Source organism: Larus michahellis, chromosome 8 (genome assembly GCF_964199755.1).
Source record: "Larus michahellis chromosome 8, bLarMic1.1, whole genome shotgun sequence".
NCBI lineage: Eukaryota > Metazoa > Chordata > Aves > Charadriiformes > Laridae > Larus > Larus michahellis.
The window spans coordinates 39,710,884-39,729,652 of record NC_133903.1 but is presented as its reverse complement, the minus strand read 5'-3'; the positions used below and the strand labels follow the sequence as shown (position 1 = coordinate 39,729,652).

General features: G+C 45.0%; 1 protein-coding gene across 6 annotated transcripts in view; it reads left to right on the top strand.

Annotated features, from left to right (window-relative positions):
* The first annotated feature begins 988 nt into the window (after window positions 1–988).
* The window catches only part of LRRC8D (leucine rich repeat containing 8 VRAC subunit D), a 54,655-nt gene continuing 36,874 nt past the window's right edge, over window positions 989–18,769 (top strand). The window contains exons 1-5 of one of the 6 annotated variants that reach the window (XM_074599319.1): window positions 989–1,241; window positions 5,462–5,756; window positions 5,968–6,595; window positions 11,082–11,292; window positions 13,136–13,275. The gene's annotated coding sequence lies outside the window, so the exon portion shown is untranslated. Of the gene's footprint in view, window positions 1,242–3,268; window positions 3,657–5,461; window positions 6,596–11,081; window positions 11,293–13,135; window positions 13,276–18,769 lie in introns of those variants that run through there. The other 5 variants (XM_074599318.1, XM_074599316.1, XM_074599317.1 and 2 more) reach the window with 5 other exon arrangements.

Here is an 18,769-nt window from a genome sequence, read left to right as displayed (position 1 = left end):
AAATTCTCCACCAGATGAAAAAGGCGGTATGAAAATAGTGTTGAACAGCTGAGAGCAGGACAAGCTGGCCTGATTTTCTCCGGTCTCGGAAGCTGAATTGCTGCTAAGCAGTGTTTTCATTTGTAACCTTAGATGCATCTTGCAGCCACTTAGACCAGAAGTTCTGATTAAAAATGCATCTAAAAATATAAAGGGGAGATTCTCAATCTTTGAAGGGCCATAAAGCTGTTCTGAACAAGCACCTAAGGATCCTTTCCCATCTCCCACAGTTCCTAGAAACCATGGGGAGGAAGCAAAATTTGAAAGATGATGAGCCAGTGTTGGTTGTTTTTTTTTTTTTTAATTTCATTCTTGATCAAGCTCAATGTAGTTTCAAAAGTCATAGGTTACATCCAGTTCTAGCTAAAAAAAAAACCAACACAGGTCTGGTCACTTGTCAGGTCAGTGTTTGACAAAGACTTCAGGGTATCGATGCCCTTTCAGTTTAAGGAGGAAAAAAAGTTTCTAATGGATTTTGGGGCGAGGATGAGGTTCAGTTTGACTTCTCCAAGGCTGTGTGAGCTGCTGTGGAGCGGGGCAGTCCCTGCCATGCAAACGGCCACCTGCACCCAAGCTAAACCGCCTTTGCCTTTCTGGTTCCCTCAAGGGCTCAAGACAGATGCAAGAAAACTCTATTTTTTTTATTCTCCCCTCCCCCACCCCCCAGGTAATGTGTTTATAATTAAAGCACGTCATTTGAACTTGTCGCTATTTTATTTACCTCACGTACTACACTTTATTTACCTGCACAACGAGAACAAGCCACCAGACGTTCCACCACCATCAAACCCGCGCCCTGCGACCGGGCCCGCCGGCACCTGAGCCCGGCGGCTGCGCGGGGGGCGAGCGGGCGGGCCCGCGGCCCGGCCCGGCCCTCACATGCGCGGCGCGGCGGTCGCCATTGGCCACCGCGGGGCGGCGGGCGGCGCTCCGGGTGGCGGGGCCGGCCCTCGCCGCCGCCGGCAGCCGGTGCCGTCCGTGCGCCGAGCCATGCGGGTGCGCGCCGCATGCGGAGAGCGCGCTGCAGGGCGCCGCTAGGAGCCGAGCCCCGCCGGCCCGGCCTCCTCCTTCCCCGCCTGCCGCCGCCCGCATGGCAGCGCCGCGGGAGTGAGCGCCCCGGAGAAGGTCTGCGTCCCCGCGGCACGGCACGGCCGGGCGGCTCTCGGGGTTCCCCCAGCCCGCGGGGCCGTCCCTGAGGTGAGGTGAGGCGAGGCGAGCGCGGAGGCGGGCGGGCGGGCAAGCGGCGGAGGGGCCGCGGGGGAGGGGGCGGCAGCGGCACCCCTCACCTCTCCCTCCCTGCGCTTTCCGTCGCGCTTGCCTTCCGTTTTTTCTTTTTTTTCTTATTTTCTGCCTTCAAAAGGGGCTGGATCGGGCTTGCTGCCGGCGCCGGCGCGCCCCGCGGCACCCCGGGCCCTCGGCAGAGCCGTTGGTGGGACCCCCAGGAGCGGCTGCGGCCCCCCCGGGCTGCGCATCCTCGCAGGACGTGGCCGCCCGTGCGGGGGGCGAGCGGCGGCGGGGCCAGCCCCGGCTGCGGGTCCGGGAGGACGACGTGCTACTGGGAAATGAACGCGGCTGGGGGGGGAAAAAAAAAAAAAGCGAGCCCCCTTCCGAGAATGGTGGTATTGAATCCATGTGGGGACCGCCAGCTGCGTGTCTTTTGTATGGGGTCAACTGCTCTTGGTGTTGCACCACACGCAGATTAAAAGGGGCCTAAACCAGTCAATAAAACACATCTTCAGGACAAAACCAGCCCTTGTCAGAGAATCATCTGTGTGTTTTTCGAGGCACGTCTCCTCCCTTCCCCCAGTACGTGGCAATACTGACTCCTGCTCCTTGACGATCCCCGAGGCTGGCACAGCAGCTCCTCTGTCTTGCAACCTCCATTTCCCCCCCGTCCCCGTTACAAGGGCTGCCACTGCTGTTCAACAAACACGAATTCAGGCACCGAAAGCTTGTGACTTGCCCAGCATCCTTTGGGGAAGCTGGTCTGCGGTCAGCGGGGGGATGCAGGCTGTGCATTTACGGCACGCCGGCAGCCCCCTGGCAGTTTCTCCCCTGGACGCTCCCAGTGTGCAAGAGCCATGAGGTAGGTTACTCAGACTTGAAAATGGAGGACGGTAGTGGCAACCAGCCTGTTGTTTGGTGGAGTAAGTCTCAGCAATGTTTCCTGTAATGGTGGTGCTGAAAGTGATGTTGTGCTTGGCTTAGCTGCTGGTGCAGAGAGTGAAACATCTTCAGTACTAGCTTTGGGGTACGTGCTATTCATAAGCATTGTCAGTTACAGTTGTTTTTTTCTCTTTTTTTTAAAAAAAAAAGTATAGAGAAGTATTTTGTTCTTTTCAGCGTTATGTCCGTTGACTGTGCTAGGAAAGGATCATCTTTTCCGCCTCTAAAACTGAAGATGGGGAATCGCTGTGCCCCCTTGTTTGGGAGGGAGGGCTTTAGGATGTGAGAAATTTGCAGGAGCAGCACTGGCATTTTGATCCCACAGCTCTGAGCTATCAAAAAAGCACTCTCATTGCAGAGGGGGTAGCTAAGTTCCTTTCTTTGTGTTGTCCAGTTCCTCCCCCCCCAGCTTTTTTTTTTTCCCACCCCTCTTCTTGGTGGCAAAGGAATCGCCTTTCTTCAAACTTAGGGTAAGGATTGGTAGTATAGAAGGTTAGTGTTATTTGCTCTTGATTGCCATCTTAAATTAATTCACCAAGCCTTGCGTAAAGGCCAGGATCCTATTCATTCTTTGTGATTTAAAAATCCCCTATAAACCTTTTATTGTTAGTTGAAACTGATTTATGAGGTTCTGACCTAGGAATATGCTACTGTGGCTGTATTTTCTGTGCTGTACACCATTTTCTCCTGTGTTTCTGAGCAAGCGTTCCCTGTATAGTAAACTCATTTGGTGCTTTGCCTGTGTCTTGCTTAGTGTGAAAAACACTTGTCTGTTATGTATGCTGTATCTTTTTCTTCCACATAATAAGCAAGGAATATTTAAATAGATGCTGTTATTTGCAATCAAGATTACTTTGATAAAGATACAAAGTTTACAAAGGCCACATGAGGTAACGTGGGGAAGGGAGCAGCATTAAGCAGTAATTTATTTTGTAAGACCTAGATATGCACAATAGATATCTGTACCAGTCCTGACATCCTCGGGGGGACGGTAATCTGTCCAGCGTGTTCAGACCTGGAGGAGGAATTCTAAAGCAGCAGCACCAGCAGGAGAAAGTCTGCGTGCTGCCGTCATGGGAAGGTAATTATTAATAGGAACAAACCTGTATAATAACAATGCAAAGAGAGTGAAAGCATTTAGGTCCTTGCTGTGGAAAGATTAACTAGTGTACGTTGCACTAACACATAGCTACACACATGAAATATAGTTCTGGTGTTCCAGTTCGTTCTTAGCCCTGTGTTTCTGTCACCTCAGAGCAGCCTCTCTCTCTCCTGTAGCAGTAGGTAGGTGGTGGTTTGGAGATATCTCAACTGTACATCCCTGTGTATGGACAGCTTTCTTGACTGTGTGCCTGGAAGAGGAGAACAAAGCTGATGCTGTTGGTGATATGCTTGCAATAGGTCCTGCCAGGGACAGGAGGGTAAGAAAATAAAGGCTGGTGAAGAAAAGGGTACGTACATCCCTGTGGTCAAAAGCGCTTGCAACCGTGTGTATTGTGGTTTGGTACAGTTTTTTAAGTGACTGTAGTGAAACTTCCCACCTTGGAGTTAGTTCTTTTAATTTCTCTGTGTCTTCCCAACCCCGCTGTGCATTGAGGTCCTGTTCAAAGTCTGTTGAAGACAGTGGGAGTAGGCAGATTTGGAATCGGGTCCTGTACCGCTGTCTGAGTTTCTTTTCCCCTGTTGTGTTCTCTGGTGGCACCGGCTGCTGCGTTGGTCCCACCCTTTGCTGCACAGGGTGGGCTGGCTTGGGATGTCCTGTGGGCAGAGCGCTGGCTTGGCCCCTCAGCCCAGGGTCACCCTTTACTTTCTCCTGCACCTCTAAGAGCCAGAGGGGAGTTTTGATACAGGTACACAGACACTGTGGTCACTGAGGATGAGTTAGTGGCCTGAGGCTTAAAGCATTTAATCAGTGCGAGGCTGGTGATGGCTGTTTTACTGAGAAATAGCTTGAGTCAGAAATGATGTCATGGGGGAACCCAGTAAGCCAGTTTCTTAACTGGATGCACACAGAACGGAGTCTCAGAGTTAGTGTTTTACCAAATACTGAACTCTGCAGGTTTTTTGTTTCTTTTCAGAGCAGCAATCTGTATCTAGCAATTAATTCATAAAATTGCTCTAGGTCCTTAAATAGTCATAAAACACAGTTAGCAGTATTTACGTTATATTCAAATGTTATTATATAAAATGGAAAGAAGAGGACATGTTATTTCAATTTCTGCTGTTTGAATTTCTCCATGTCTTGCTATTATTGAAACTGGACTACACAGTTCTCCTTTTGTTTTTTTTTTTTTTTTTTTTTTTTTTTTTTTGTTATTGTTGTTTGTTTTTTTCCCCTTCTATTTTATTTTATTTTATTTATTTGTTACCTCTCGGTTGCGGGAAGATTATATCCTACCAAAAAAGCCCCCAAGCTATTGATGTACTAAGAAAAATGGAAATAATTTTCCCCCAAAATCTTACATTTAGATAAAGCACTTGTCTGTGCTTTTGCATAACTGACATTTTAAACATTTTTTTATAACAAGCAGTGAAAAGTCTGTGGACTTCACCATGCAAAGGCTTGTGCACATGACTAATTTTCCACACATGTATAGTCTCATGAGTACGCATGCATAAGGCATGACTCTCTGGAGTCACAGTAAAGGTGCTTGATCTTGAAAGTGTTTATTCTTGGCCGTGGTGTTGAGATGCTGTGGGCCTACTCTTGTAAGTATTTGCCAGACAAGGGGTGAAATACGGAGAAGAATGTTTGTGAAATATGGTTTTCTATCCGCTACTAGCATTATATCTGTAAAAGCGATTGTAATTAGTGTTTCAAAGCTATTCCCTTGCTCTTACCTTGAGAACGCTTTGAGCTACATTTTATCAAAGTTTGACTTGCTTGCGTTGGGGATGGGTTTGGCTCAAGATCTTTTGGTCTAAGCAAATTGAGTGCAATTTTCTTTTAACCATATAACAACGAATAGGTACTGATTGCTTGCTAAACAACTTTTCCTCTCAGAGATTTCAAACAAATTCAGGAAAGAACAAAGCCAGTATTTCTAGTGTTTAACTTCTTGAGAGTCATCTTGGGTTTTGGCATGTTAAAAAGGAAAGTGCGTCACAAGTCAAGTTGGCACTTTGTAATACCATCAGTAATACTCACTTCCACATCATTAATTTTAACTGACACTGCTTCAATCTTTCTCTTGCCACAAATTTCTTTAATTAAAAGAATCAAATCTCCTTTCGCTTATTTCTATATTCTCTTCAGCTGTATTCTTCCAGTCTCGCAAGAACAGGTTCCTGTCCCCCTTCGGGAAATGGATAGGAAGAGAAGCTCAAAGACCTTCATGTAGCAGCTGCCAGACTGTTCAGGGAGATAACCCTGAAAGGAGGAAGCTTGTTTTCTTGGAATCAAGCCAGCAAAATGCCACTTTTGCCCAACACTTGGAGGCTAGCAGTAGTATAAGAAGAGAGTATGACTGCACCAAGGACCTGTTTGTTGGCACTGTTTTAAAAGAAATACCTTACCTTTTCATCTTCTTCCTCTTCAAGTATAAATCAGGGTATGAAAACACGTTATTCATGTAGTCTCAAAACTGTTGCTACCTATAATTTTCCTTCTTTTCACTTAAGCTCTTTCCTCAGAAGTGATTTGTTCTAAGACTGAAGCAGTTGTGATATTCAAGACTTCAGAAACAATCACGGTGTAAAATACAGCCACCCTTAGAGGGGGGAGGAAAGTTATTTGTTGCTCAGATTTTTTTCTTTTCACAGACCCTTTTCTTGGTGAAGGTAACTGATGAAGAAGCAGGAAAAAATAACCAGGCTGAAAGCGTTTGGCAGCCAGCAGTGGGTGAGGATAGCAGTCACCTTTATTAACCATGGTCCTGCATTTTGTATTGTGTGAGCAATAAAAAACAAAATGGTCCGGTTCTTGTGACCTGCCTTGCTACTTGTCAGTGTTTAAAAAAAAAAAAAAAAAAAAAAAAAAAAAAAACACACAAAAAAACCAAAAAACCAACCCTTTCTGTATATGGTCTTTTTGTTAAAAGGCATCTCAGGTGTCCTGTCTTATGAAGGTCTCCTTTGAAGACCAGGCAAATGCAATTGGAAGATTTCTCAGACCCAAGGGTTGGCATAACAGATAATTAAATGCTGTTGCTACCTTTTCCTATCAAACATCTCTTCAAAATGTTTGCTGTGCATTTAAATTTGAAAAAATGGCACAATTCCCAAACGGGAGTTTTAACATCCCTCTCTATTCACTCGCTCAGGATTTATCTGTCTGAGTTACACCTCCTGATGATTTCTCCTGTACGTCGGAGGCCATGGGTGAGGCTGCCTAAATACAGCCATCTGCTGCTGTTTTAGACGTCTTATCCGTCGCAGTCACATGGAGCTGGTAAATATGATGAGACCTACATCAGGCAGTGTCCTGGAGGATCTGCTGGAGACCAGTGATGCTCTAGAGGGACCCTTCCCTAGATTCATTATGGAAAGATACACACAGAACGGAAAAAATCAAACACGCAGGTTCTTTATAGCCCTTGCAATGAAGCAGCAAGGCAGGCTTCTACCCGCCCCTGTGCAACCTAATGGCTACAAAGCCAGAGCTGAGATGCAGGGGTTTGGTTTTTCTCCCTTGGACTTCATTCTTTACAAGTCAGCACTGAGATAAGTTTCTCTATAAAAGGTGTTCCTGATTGCCCTTGGGTTCTACAGAAGCCAAGGCTGCCGCACCTCTAGTGTTTTCAAGTCTGGCCAATGCCACAGATACCAACATGCCTGCTAAAAGCAGTGTTGTTTCTTTGGGTGGACTTTGTTTGAAGCACTTTATTCCTGCTGCAGTGATTTTCCAACTTGGGATTATATGTCTAGGGAGAAAACAAGTGCATAGGATGTGTATAGGAATATGACATCTGAATATCTATCTGTTCTTCAGCCATTACCGGATAGGAAGGAAACTTAGGCGCTTTCAGATGGTGTGAGAACTTGTATAAAGAACACCCATGCCTGGGATGACCCTAGTGCAGGCTTGCCGAAGCTGTGTGTGCTAAGAGATGGAGGCAGTTCTATAATCTTGCCGTACCTTAAAGTCAAAAGAAAAGCTGGTAATGCCAGGGAGATCTTTCATATACCTTGATGTGTGCACATACAAAGTTGATTTTATCATATTGTGGTATAGTTTGTCTATCTCAAATGCACTGATTAAAGAATCAAGCTTATACAACACTCGTTTGCTAATCATTGAAAATAACCTTTCAGTTGAAAAGCTTCCTCTGTGAATATTAATATTTTATACAGAAGTATTATGTAATAGACATTTTGTCGCTTTTGCAGTCCTGCACAGAGGAACACGTTGTTAAGCTGATGTCATTTGGATTGTTCAGTATAAATTTGTCCACTAAACCAATGCAAATGTCAGTGAATGATTAGAAAAAAGTCCATCTTGTGTATTTGTACATAGTCCTTTGTGTACAGATCGTGGAAAGGGAGGATAGGAATTATTTTGGTCTGACAGTCTCAGCGTTAAAACTTGAGTGAGAAGCATGAAAGGTAGCGCACTAGCTTGCTTTGTTTTCAAGCTCCACTATGGTTACAAACACTTTCCACATGCATTAGCAATTGCCTTCATCAGAGATGCATGGAGGAACCAGACTTCATGCTTAATCTGACTGGTGTTTAAAAATACAAACTGAGAAGTCTACATAGAGGGTTCCTCTCAATGGCTGCCATCCAGAAATTTCATGTACTTGCTTTCATTCTAATTGAATTAAGAAATAAAGCCTAAACTACCTAGTTTAGAAGAGGAACTGACAAAAGGGAAATGAAACTTTTAATGCATTTGAGTTTTTTTTTTAAAGTAACGTTTGCTGTTTTATAACCCACACTAAATCCCTTCACTGTTTTACCTCATTGGCATTGTTAGCAGACAGAAAGGGAAGACTGGCTTGATAGTTTTGTTCTTCTCCTCTCCTGCCCCTCTGACCACAAATCCGTTGGCTCTTGAAAGAAGGAAGTGGAGGAATGCAGATCCACAAATGCTTGTTGGTGCTGCAGGAATTGTGAGTTTGGTCAGTGCTAGTGCCCCCGTGGAAAGTGTGTAGGGAAGTGTCCAACAGCAGAATAATGGGAGAAGAGTTGTGCTTAAAAAAAAAAAAGTGGACTGAGAAAGAGACAGAATTGTACTAATAGTAAATCAGGAAAATGAAAAATGCAGTGGTTTGGACAAGACTCTATTTCCAGTGGTTAAAATTTGTGGTTATGCTTAGTTTATTTTTAGCATAATTTGAATTAGGATGTACCTAGATTGAAAGGTGAATTTAAAGAGTGCCCTTATTAGCATCAATCAATATAACCAAAACAGATTTTAAAGAAAGAGACTGCCAGGGCCAGAGTTACAGGAGAATAAAAATAGTGAAGCATGTAGTAAAGCCAGAAAATAAAAAGATGAGAGGCGTGCAGAACTACAAAAGAAAATAGCAACAGTATGGCAAAGGCAAGGAGATAACAAAATTGTTGAGATAAGTATGAGTAAATATAAAAGAAAATCTTAAAGCACGAAGTTGTATGTACTGTTCTGCATGTGGAAAGTGTACGAATTCTGTTCATTTGACTGAGGGAGTCTCATCTCCAGAAACAGGATTTTCATGCTCACAGCTGAATTGCCAAGTTCTCCCAGTTTGTAATCATCTTGAAAACAGGCTGCAAAGTGATACAGACCCCTGTGTGGACATATGTGTTCATTACAGCAAATTTAACGGGCACCTATAAACTTGCAGGTTGAATTGGTACAAGCCTGGTTTTGGCTTGGGGTAGTTTTGCGCCTGCCTAATTTGTGTTATAAAATCCCAGTCTGTCCATGTGCAGAGCCTCCCAGAGCAGCCTGGTCACAACCAGTATGCAACTGGTCAGTGCGAGGAGCACAGAGTGCTGCTCCTCTGCTGTTTCTTTTGTGAATGAAGAGAAGATGGCGGCCCTCTGTGCTCTGGTAGCTGCTGCTTTTTGTCACCCCAGCCATGTTAAGGCTTCTTCAGTGTCTGATTATTTACCTGCTTGCTGTCTGAATTTGTAAGATCTTAGATCTGGCTTGCTATCTGCTAAAGAATGTAATACCGGAGCTACCAGCAGCAGCCCCCTGTCTTATTGCCTGTGGATCCCACGATGTGTTATCTTTGGGATATTGGGAACTGGGAAATTTTTCCTGCTTGCCCAGCAAGGTTTGATTCATTAATGTCTTGGTTATATTCCTGCCTTCTGCGACAGAAGAGAGGAAGCAGGGAGAAGTTTGTGCACAGCCCCTGGCTCCTGGAGAGGGGAAGAGGAGGTGGCCGCAAAGAGAGAGAATTACAGGGAGCTCCCAAAAATCAAGGGGGTGTTTGGTGGCATGTGAAAAGCTGCAGCGAGGCCCTAGTATGGACAATGAACTCCGCAGGGAGTGGCAGTGGGATCCTGTAAGCTCCCACGGAGCAGGAGCAATGCCTAAGGTGCTTTCCAAAGGGAGTGCGTGTGTGGTTTCAAGACCTGCTGGAGCAAATTTGAGCTCGGACTACTGTTGGAAGGGGAAGTCCTGAGCTGCCCCCCCGCCTCTGCCTCAATCCGGCAGGACGCTTCTCCCAGGCACACACCAGGGCAGAGGGTGGGAGTGTGTCCGGGGGCCACCACTCTTAAACAGCAGGGTGGCCACAAATCAGCTTAAGCTGATTGCAAAACCTCACTCAGAGATAGCAACAAAATCTGGTATTTATCTGGTTAGGTTACATGCTGCTTTTGACAATACTTCTACAGTAGGTTTCTGTGCTAGTCTGGGGTTTTTCTTCTCTCTTGATGGCATGACATTTTTCCTGTGTGGTGGTTTGTTGTTTTTCTTATGCAGCAACAAAGGAGGAAGATGGCATTTTAACCAAAGTGATTGTCAAATGTCTGCTGTTGCCTGGGTACTTGGAGATACATGTAGAACCGAGAATTATTCAGTTGTGCTGAAATTAAACCTCTAAATGACTGGAACTACTTTGCTTACTTTATTAGCTGAGGTGTTGTGTTGCGTTGTTTTTTTCCCCCTAAGTTCTCTACTTGCCCAAAATACTGTGATTTTCCTCCTCCTTTTTTTACAGAATTCACAATAATTTGCTCAGTAAGTGCATTACCTGATTTTTTTTTTTCACTCAGCAATGATTGTTTCCCTGTTAAGGGCAACAGAAACAATGTTTTCTGTGGCGGAAAAGATGTTTGATCAAGTGACTGTACAAATGAAGGCAGCCACATGTAGGCTACAGTATATAGGACGTGGCATTTGGAGGTTGCACGTGTTATGCCTGAAGTGCCAAGTGCCTGGCTGTGATTCAGCTAAAATTGGCACTGGGTGGTGCCAACACCCCAGTGTAAGTGGGGTGTAAGTCTTTCCCTATGCTGAAGGGGCCTGAGAAAAAAAAAGAGAAGAATTAAAGGGAATGAGTGCCAGAGGGGACTAGGTTATAAGAGAAGTGGTACATGTGCTCCTTATTTAATCTCCTTTGTGCCCACTGTCCCACATACTGACTCTATTACAGAGTGGGTGTGTATTCTTATATCAGCGCAGATGCTTCTGTAAGTAAGACATTGCTTTGTTTTAATAAATGGAGTTTGTCACTTCAAAAATGGCGGGGGAGGGGAGAGCTAAGGGAAGAAGCGTAAAGAGAGAATTCTTCAAGTAGGATTTGGAACAAAATCCAGGAGGATTTCTATGGCAAGAACTGCAGGGAAGGTGCCTTCACTGGTCTTGGCTCTGCTCAGCCATTTACTTATGCACTGATATGATTTATATGAGAATTTCTGCTATATCTTTTTTAAAAAACAAAATCAAAACCTTATGAGTGCGGTTTTTTTTTTTCTCGTTTGTTTCCCTCCAGGTATGTTCCAACTCCTGTGCTCAGTCTGTCTTGGGAAGGGGAGGGCGGTGGTGATGGACCTCAGCAGTCTTTCAGATTGTAGTGAAGCTCTTGAAGACAAGCTATCCTGTTCTTCCATGCCTTACCAAGTGTGGTGGTGGTGTTCGGTTTCTCCTGACGCCTTTCCTTAAGACTGACGCATTTTCAAAAAACGCATCCCTCCTACTTGGAGGTGGGAACTGCCTTTGCCTTCTGTTTTCAAAAACTGTGGCCTTTGGGGTAGCTGCTGAGGAGGGGTTGGAGGGCCCAGTGAGCTCTGCCGTGGCCCTTTTTACGTGGGTTTCTGACCTTGTGAGAAAAGGTTACAGAAACAGCCAAGGTGAATGGCCCTGTGGCCATGAGAGCGTTTTCTGTCAGAGCTCAAGTACGATCCAAAGGTCTGTTCTGAAACCTGCTTGCAGTAGACCTTTGTAAAGTATATAGTCAGAGCGTTTTTCCCCCTGTGTATTTAAAAAACAACGGTCTCTGAAAACTCCAGTTCCACTGATCTATGCTGCAAAAAGGGATTTAGTTCTCCCAAGACCACTTGACCACCCAGACACCTTTGAAGGAGGAAAAACAAAGCACCTGTAATTTCTGTACTTCTTTAAGACGCAGATTTTATTTGCGTATTTGGCAGTGTCTTCCCCATCTCTTTATCCTGGGTCTGTACTGCTACGAAGAAACCTGGACCAGCAGGTTCCCGCTGACCTTTAAAATGCTCTCAGTGGAAAGCAGGAGACAGGGCTTGTTCCTGTGGGCTTCTGAGTGCCAGCGGGTGCCAACCCTTAAAAGGCTTCAGCAAATAAATTAAGAGGGAAGTGTGTGTGGGGGGTTGGTTTGTGGGTTTTTTCCTGCAGTGGTTTGGGAGCAGTTCAGGTGGGTTGAGCGCCCTGTGCATGGTGCTGGGCACAGCTCCTTATGGCAGAGCAGCTCTCTGCTCCTGGTGCGGAGGCAAGGGGCTGGAGCAGGGGATGCAGCCAGTTGTCCCTGCCTTTGAGCCCTGGCAGTGGAGCATCCCCTGCAATGAGGGGCTGCCCGTGTCCCTGGCGAGATGCTCGAGTGCCCTGCTGCGCTGGCGTGTGCGGGCGCCGGCAGTGCTGGGCAGGGCTCGGGCAGGCAGCAGCGTGGCTTGGGGCGCAGCCAGGGCAGTGAAGGCAGGAGAAGGGCAGCACGGTGGTGGCGGCCAGCCTGCCGCCCATGGAGAGTCGTGTAGAGTCATGCCGGTTGCTAGGGGACTCGTTTCGGTTATAAAGCAGCATCGGTCTACATAGCGGCTTTCTCGGTGTTTGTTGATTGGAGGCAATTACTGTAAAATACTTGATTTATAATGAGGCATACTTAATAAGCAGCAAACTAAAATAAATACTTGTGAATTACCTGCTGGAGTCTGGCTGTTCATTCTGCTGAGTTGTTGCTTTCCATCTGCGGGCTCTGCTCTGTCCTGGAGCCTCTGAGGCGAAGGCAGCCCCGTGCTGGGGTTTTGGCTGGTGGAAGTGTTGGGCTAAAGGAAGACGGAGCAAAATCCTGTTTCTTCTCCATTCTGTTCATCCTGGGGATAGAGATGTTTTCCAGGCAGCTCACTGACTCAAGGTGGGCTGCTTGCCTGGCATACTGCTGTAGTGCAGCAGTTCAGTTGTGATCAAAGTAGTTGTGTGGAGCACACAGAGTGTGCAGCTGCCCTATCATTGGGGTCTAGTCTGGATTTTGCTGTGCTGTAGGGAAGCAGCAGCGTAGAAATAGCAATACACTTGGTTAAGTTTGAATGAGCTAATATGTTTAAGAAAATATGTGCGAAATGGCAAATTGCTAGTTTGAGGGATCTCTGCCCTTCAAGAATAGGACAACTCATTTGGAGTATTTCTGAAATTATTAAAATAAGGGTGTGCCCAGCCTTCCCCAGAGATCAGGCACTGGTGGCAAAAGGATGACTAACGTTCTGTTTCTGTGTCACAGAGTGGCATTTCTCTTGACACCCCGCTAGCGTCAACGCTTTATTTGGCCACCTTGATTCACAGCAGTTTCTTTTTACACAGGAAGCGTCTGTGGCACTTGTCAAAATGAGAAAGTGACCGTCAGCGCCTGGCTTGGTCATCCCATCACCGGAGCCTCCTGGAGCCAGTGCTCAGCCCAGCTGAAGCCAGAGGAGGAGGAGGGAGAAGCACAGCCTGATCAGGTACTGAGCTGGGAATGGGAAAAGTTGTCTGATGCTGAGTTGAAGTGAAGTTGTGGATGATAATTAGTAATTAAAATAGAGTTCTGTTCCTTAAAATCTCTTGCTAACACGTGTGATACGATGGTGGCCCAGTAGTGACAGCCACGTCATCTGTGTGCCTGGCATGGGTGCGTGTTATATGCTTGAGTTCTGTAATAGATCTGAGGTAAACAAAACAAATGCAACTTTGCGTTTTCTGGGTATTTGATTTACACATCTAATGTGCAGTACAGCTCAGTATGTGTTTGCCCATACCTGTATGCAGGCTCCATGTGAGTTTGAAAGAATGGACTTGGAATACTCTTAATGAATGTTTGAACATTGAAGAGACATTTGGTGTCTCGAAGGAGAATTTTTCCTCAGTTTTATTCTTTGTTCTAACAGGGAGATGTAAATGCCAGCTTTTGAGGAGCATAATGTTATGTGGCAGCCATAGAGCACAGAAAGGTAGCAGACTGATCGGGTTCTAAGACAAAACCAAGTGTCAGCTTGCTAGCTATATTTTTATTTGCTGAGGTTCCCATAACCATTCCTGGAAACTGGTATTTAGTCTTGCATTTGCATCTTTCAAAATGTCATACTTAAGAAGACTATTATGTTTGTCTTGTATGGAGAGTCAGAGAAGTTAAACGTTTTGGTTTATTGTACTAGATATTTTTTTTTTCTTACATAACTGTACTTTTCAGTTGATGTGGAGTTCCTGCTCCGAGGACCATGTTCTGAAAAGACTTTGCATGTTTTTATGCACCTTACAGATTCCATAAGAACAGAGCTAATACTTATGTGTGCTTGTACAATGCTTGCATTGTAGGTGAGGGAAGTACTCTTTGAAGAGCCAAGAGGCACAGTGTTTTTCACCTCATGTGATGCTTTCTCTCCAGAAATATCAACATCTGTCCCTTAGATTGTCTCAATTTATTAGTCACATTTTGATGTTATTTTTTTATTTATTGACCTAGGTGGAAACAGCGGGGTTTTGTTTAGATTATCTGTTAAGAAAGTTATTCCTGATGTTCTTGGGGTAATTTCCAGCTCTATCTAATTATATCTTTCCCTGTGTGGTTAAAAAAGGGAAGTCCTTTTCTAGAATGCATTGGGAATGCTTCACTTTTTTTGTCTTGGGAAATAAAAATCAGCATTTATTTGATTCAACAACCAGCTTCCTGCTTCCCAAGGAAGAGATAGTGGCTCATTTGCCTGCAAACATCCCTCCTGTGGAGAGTCTTTGTTGGGGGGTTGGAGAAAAGCTAGCAGCTACTAGTAAAATAGCTGCATGGCAGGATGAAGAGGGATTATTGAAGCATTACTAGGAAATTCATGGCTGTGTACAAGACCTTATGTACTCCGCAGACAAGCTGACCTAAATTCTGCAGCCAGGCCTTACTGGTTTCTGCGTTGATATGATGTGGCAGGCTGGATAACCTGCAGCAGATCTGGTTTAAAAAAAAGCGGGGAGGGGACAGAGAAGATTTACATTTGAGTAGAAAGGCAGACAGGGCAGTCTTTAAGATGGATTCAGTACAGATATAAACTTTGTTGTTGTTTTCTAACCCACACTTCTTTATTCTTAATATTGAGCACTTTTCATGTAGTCAGGATGAGTCTGTGTTATAAGGATGCTCATTAGGAAGAGTGGAGAGGTTGTTTATTCCTGGATGGGGAAATACATGGACGGTTTTACGCATAAGAGGCTTTTACAGATGGTTTGGGGTTGTGAGATATGTTTTAGCAGAGAAATGCTGATATGTATCTTATCAGTAGTGAAACAGTTAACCCAACTGACACTTAATCATCTCTTGGGGGGAACAGGATCCGTATCTACTTGACATAAATGGAGTGGCTTGCATTTATGTTTTCAGGCAGTCTGTTCCTGAAGAATATACATTGAACACAAAACATGACACCAAAATCCAAATAGAAAATGAAATGCCACGTCTGTCAAAGTTGGTCAGTCTGACCTGTGTGCAGAATTTTACTGCTGTTACTTCTTGTAGTAGGATTGTGGCTTTGCAGTTGAGTTTCTGCTGGCACAAACCCGGCAGTTACTGCTTCCCCTCTTTTTCTGTCGATGTAAGCTAGCCTGATGCAATGTCCCCCTTCGCCTTCACCCCTCCTGCCTGAACGCTTTCGTTACCCGGGCTCGCCACTTCCTCCTGAGGTGCCCCCATGGCTACCAGAGGAATATTTCTGCTGCTTAAACTGGGTCCTATGAAAGGAATGGTTTATGCAGGCAGAAAAAGTTCACAGCCGCGAGAAGGGCTTCTGCAGTAAGGTTTTTGCTGGCATAGTTGGGAGGCGAGAAAAAAAATAAGATCTTGGCTGATACAGCTAAATCAGCAAAATGTTACAGTGTGGCTAGGGGCTTTCCTGTGCAAGTGTTCCAGTCTGGTTACTGTGATGGAGTGTGTATGTATATATTATATATATTTGTGTCTGGAAAGCTCTTTTGTGGGAGCATAAGCTTTAAGCTCTTTTGATTTCTTTCTTTTTTTTTTTTTTTTAAGAGGAATTTCTGCAGCTGCAGAATCCTGAAGTGCCAGGGGAAACAGTGATATCCTCAAACATAGCTGGTTTATTTTAGATCACGTTTCACTGATGTGCTTTTGATTTCAGAACAACTTGTCTGTATAAGCTATTTGTTTACTAGACACACATAATAAGCAGCAATGATGACCTTCTTCTGGAAGTAGGAATGAAGGTACCCGAGGAAGGGTGGATTTGCTTGCTTGTTTTCTTTCATTTCTTGTGTCCCGCTTTACCAGCGTTTCGGCATGTAACTCCTCTGTGCGGTGTAAGACGGTATTCGTTCTCCAGAGCTAGGCAAATGCGATGGATTTACTTGCTATGCATCAGCTCCTTCCGTAAGTTAATTATAAAAATGTATTGATACCAAGCTTAATGTTAGGAGGTAACTTGAGTCAGCCTGCTCTGATCTGTTCATGGAGTGAGTGCCAGGTGTCGCTTGCACCGATGGTCGTTTGTATTTCATGTGTCTGAGCCGTGTGAGCTTGTGGCAGAGGTGGAGGGTGAGACCGTGAGTAGCTGGCTTATGAAAATAAAATAAATTTTGGACAAAATCAATATCAGTTTTTGACAACGGCTACCAAAGGCCAGACAAAAGATGGATGTCCTGAAGAGCTGTGTGTTTTGAAGCACCTTTCAGCCTCTGGGGAAGGGTGAGCTGGCTCCAGACATGTTGCAAATGGCAAATTTTCCTGGCCATTCACGTGCAGATCGATGTCTAACTTAAATGCTGAGGTGCGCTCCTGCCGTGTTGTAGGGGCTCCCTGCAGGTCTGCCTGCTCGCGTATCGAGAGGGTGTGTTTCAATACCAGAAGCAGTAATTAGAAGTTTATTAATTGACAAATAATTTAAATTTATTTGAATTCCCCACAAACGGATAAACTGTTTTTTGCTTGCAACAATGTTATTGTCAAGGCTGCCTCAAGGCAGAAGTAAATTTTTCCTTAGGTGTAGATATGGATGTCATTTTGACAACTTCTCTGCAATGAAAAGGACTTCTGTGTACGTCGCTTCAGTGTTACAATTTTCATGTCAGGTTATCTTCTCTTTCCTCCTATCCTCCCAGCAGAATTTTCAGTGTTAACGTCAGACACGCAAACTGGAAAACAGCCCTACTGTGGTGGGTTTTCTACTGTTTTTGGTGCTGTGTTTTGCTGCCTGGGCGGGAGGCCTGTCTGTTACTGGTATCAGAAGCTGGTCCCCACAGCCACGTGGCCATGCGTCTGTGAGCTGAGCTGCCTCCGGCCAGCCTGTTCCCCTGCGACCCTGGACCCAGCCCTGGTACCCACTGCAGCGGGGGGCGGGAAGGAGACGGCACTCATGGGCGTTCATCAGCGAACCTGCTGTAGCAGAGAACAATCTGAGCTGGGTCACAACGTGCTCTCTTTAAACCTTTGGCGGAGTAACGTCATGTTGCGCCTTTTCGTGGGTTTCCTGCTTGAGGTGTACCAAATTCAGTAGGCTGCAGTAATCTTAGCTGTGTTGTTTTGACACAACATGATGTTCTTTTGAAATATTTACCTGCTCTCAGTTCTCAACTGGAATCTCAGGAGGTGCATTTTGGGTAGATGGGAAGAGATTCTCCACATGTGGTCGCTCCCTCAAGCGTTGTCCCTTGTCTTTGGTAGGTGATGCTCTCTTGAGTGAAGGGAGCACCATCATAGCGTGCTTGTTCTCTTAGAGGCTGGCTGTGAACCCTGGAGCACCAAACCAGGATAGTGAGGTCCAGCAGCAAAGGGTGGGGTATGCCCATCCTTGGCCATACCTGATTAAGTTTCACAGGGAGGTGAAACGCTTTTAACAGTTGAGAAACCACAGAATGGATTGGGTGGGGAAAAGTTGGCCTTTCCAAAACCTGGTTTTCTTTGTGTTGGTGGGCCCAATGTTGTCTATTAATACTATATTTGCACCTTTTGATGGTGAAAAGGACATACTGTAAGAAGTTGGTGACATTATTGACTGGCACCTCAGACAGTAAAGATGGGGGGAGAGAGGGAGATTTGCAAGGGAAAAAATGAACAAACAGCACTTTGTTGCCCAATTATTTTAGTGCTGCTGTGGTTTAGCTGTAATATTGCGTTACTCTGTCCACAGCTTTTTATGGGCCTCTCTTAGAAAAATTTTAGATTTGAATTCAAGTGTTAGAGTTTGCTTGCAATTATAACATTCCACTGCCTCCAGTGATTGGATCTATAAAATCCTGTCCTTTGTTTCTGAGCAATAAACTCACAAACTTTTCACTTATCTGACTTTGCATTTCATGAAGTAGCTCTTGCTCAGTGTTATTATTGGGAGCTGTGGAAAAGTTTTCTCTGCATAATTAGAATTGATTTGATCAATAAGGCAGCAGTCTCTTTCCCATTCAGTTAACTCTTTATGTTCTGCAGGAGGTGGGCAAAAAAAAGTAGGTTTTCTGCTCATAAACTGCATCTGCTACCTTTTGAAGTAGAATGTTTTTCCAGGCAGGCTGCAAAATAATTTTTATGGACATTTCAAGTAATTATGTAAGAAACTTTAATGATTGTTAACGTTTCTGATGTTTGAAATGTTGGGGGGGGGGAATTTCATGAAAAGAAATTTTGTGAAAAAGGAAACCCCAGACAGCCCCTGCCCACCAGCCCAACACCATGTGTTGTTTTGATGTCCTGTGGTAGTTAAGGAGAACATGCCCAAGGTTGGGTTTTTTTTTTTTTCAATCTTTTCTATGAAGGAAGCGTGGTGCTTTGGGGCTTTAGAGGCAAAGCTCAACCACCACCACACCATCTCACCACCCTCAAAAAAAAAAAAAAAGACAAAAAAACCCAGATTGTGGCTTGCACCAGAGCTACAGTTTGGGTCCGGCCATAGTTTCCGCTTGGATCTGGCAGTCTCACATGCCTTGCCTTTTTGGCAGGTCGTGCTGCGCGGTGACTTGCTGTCTCCCATCACACTG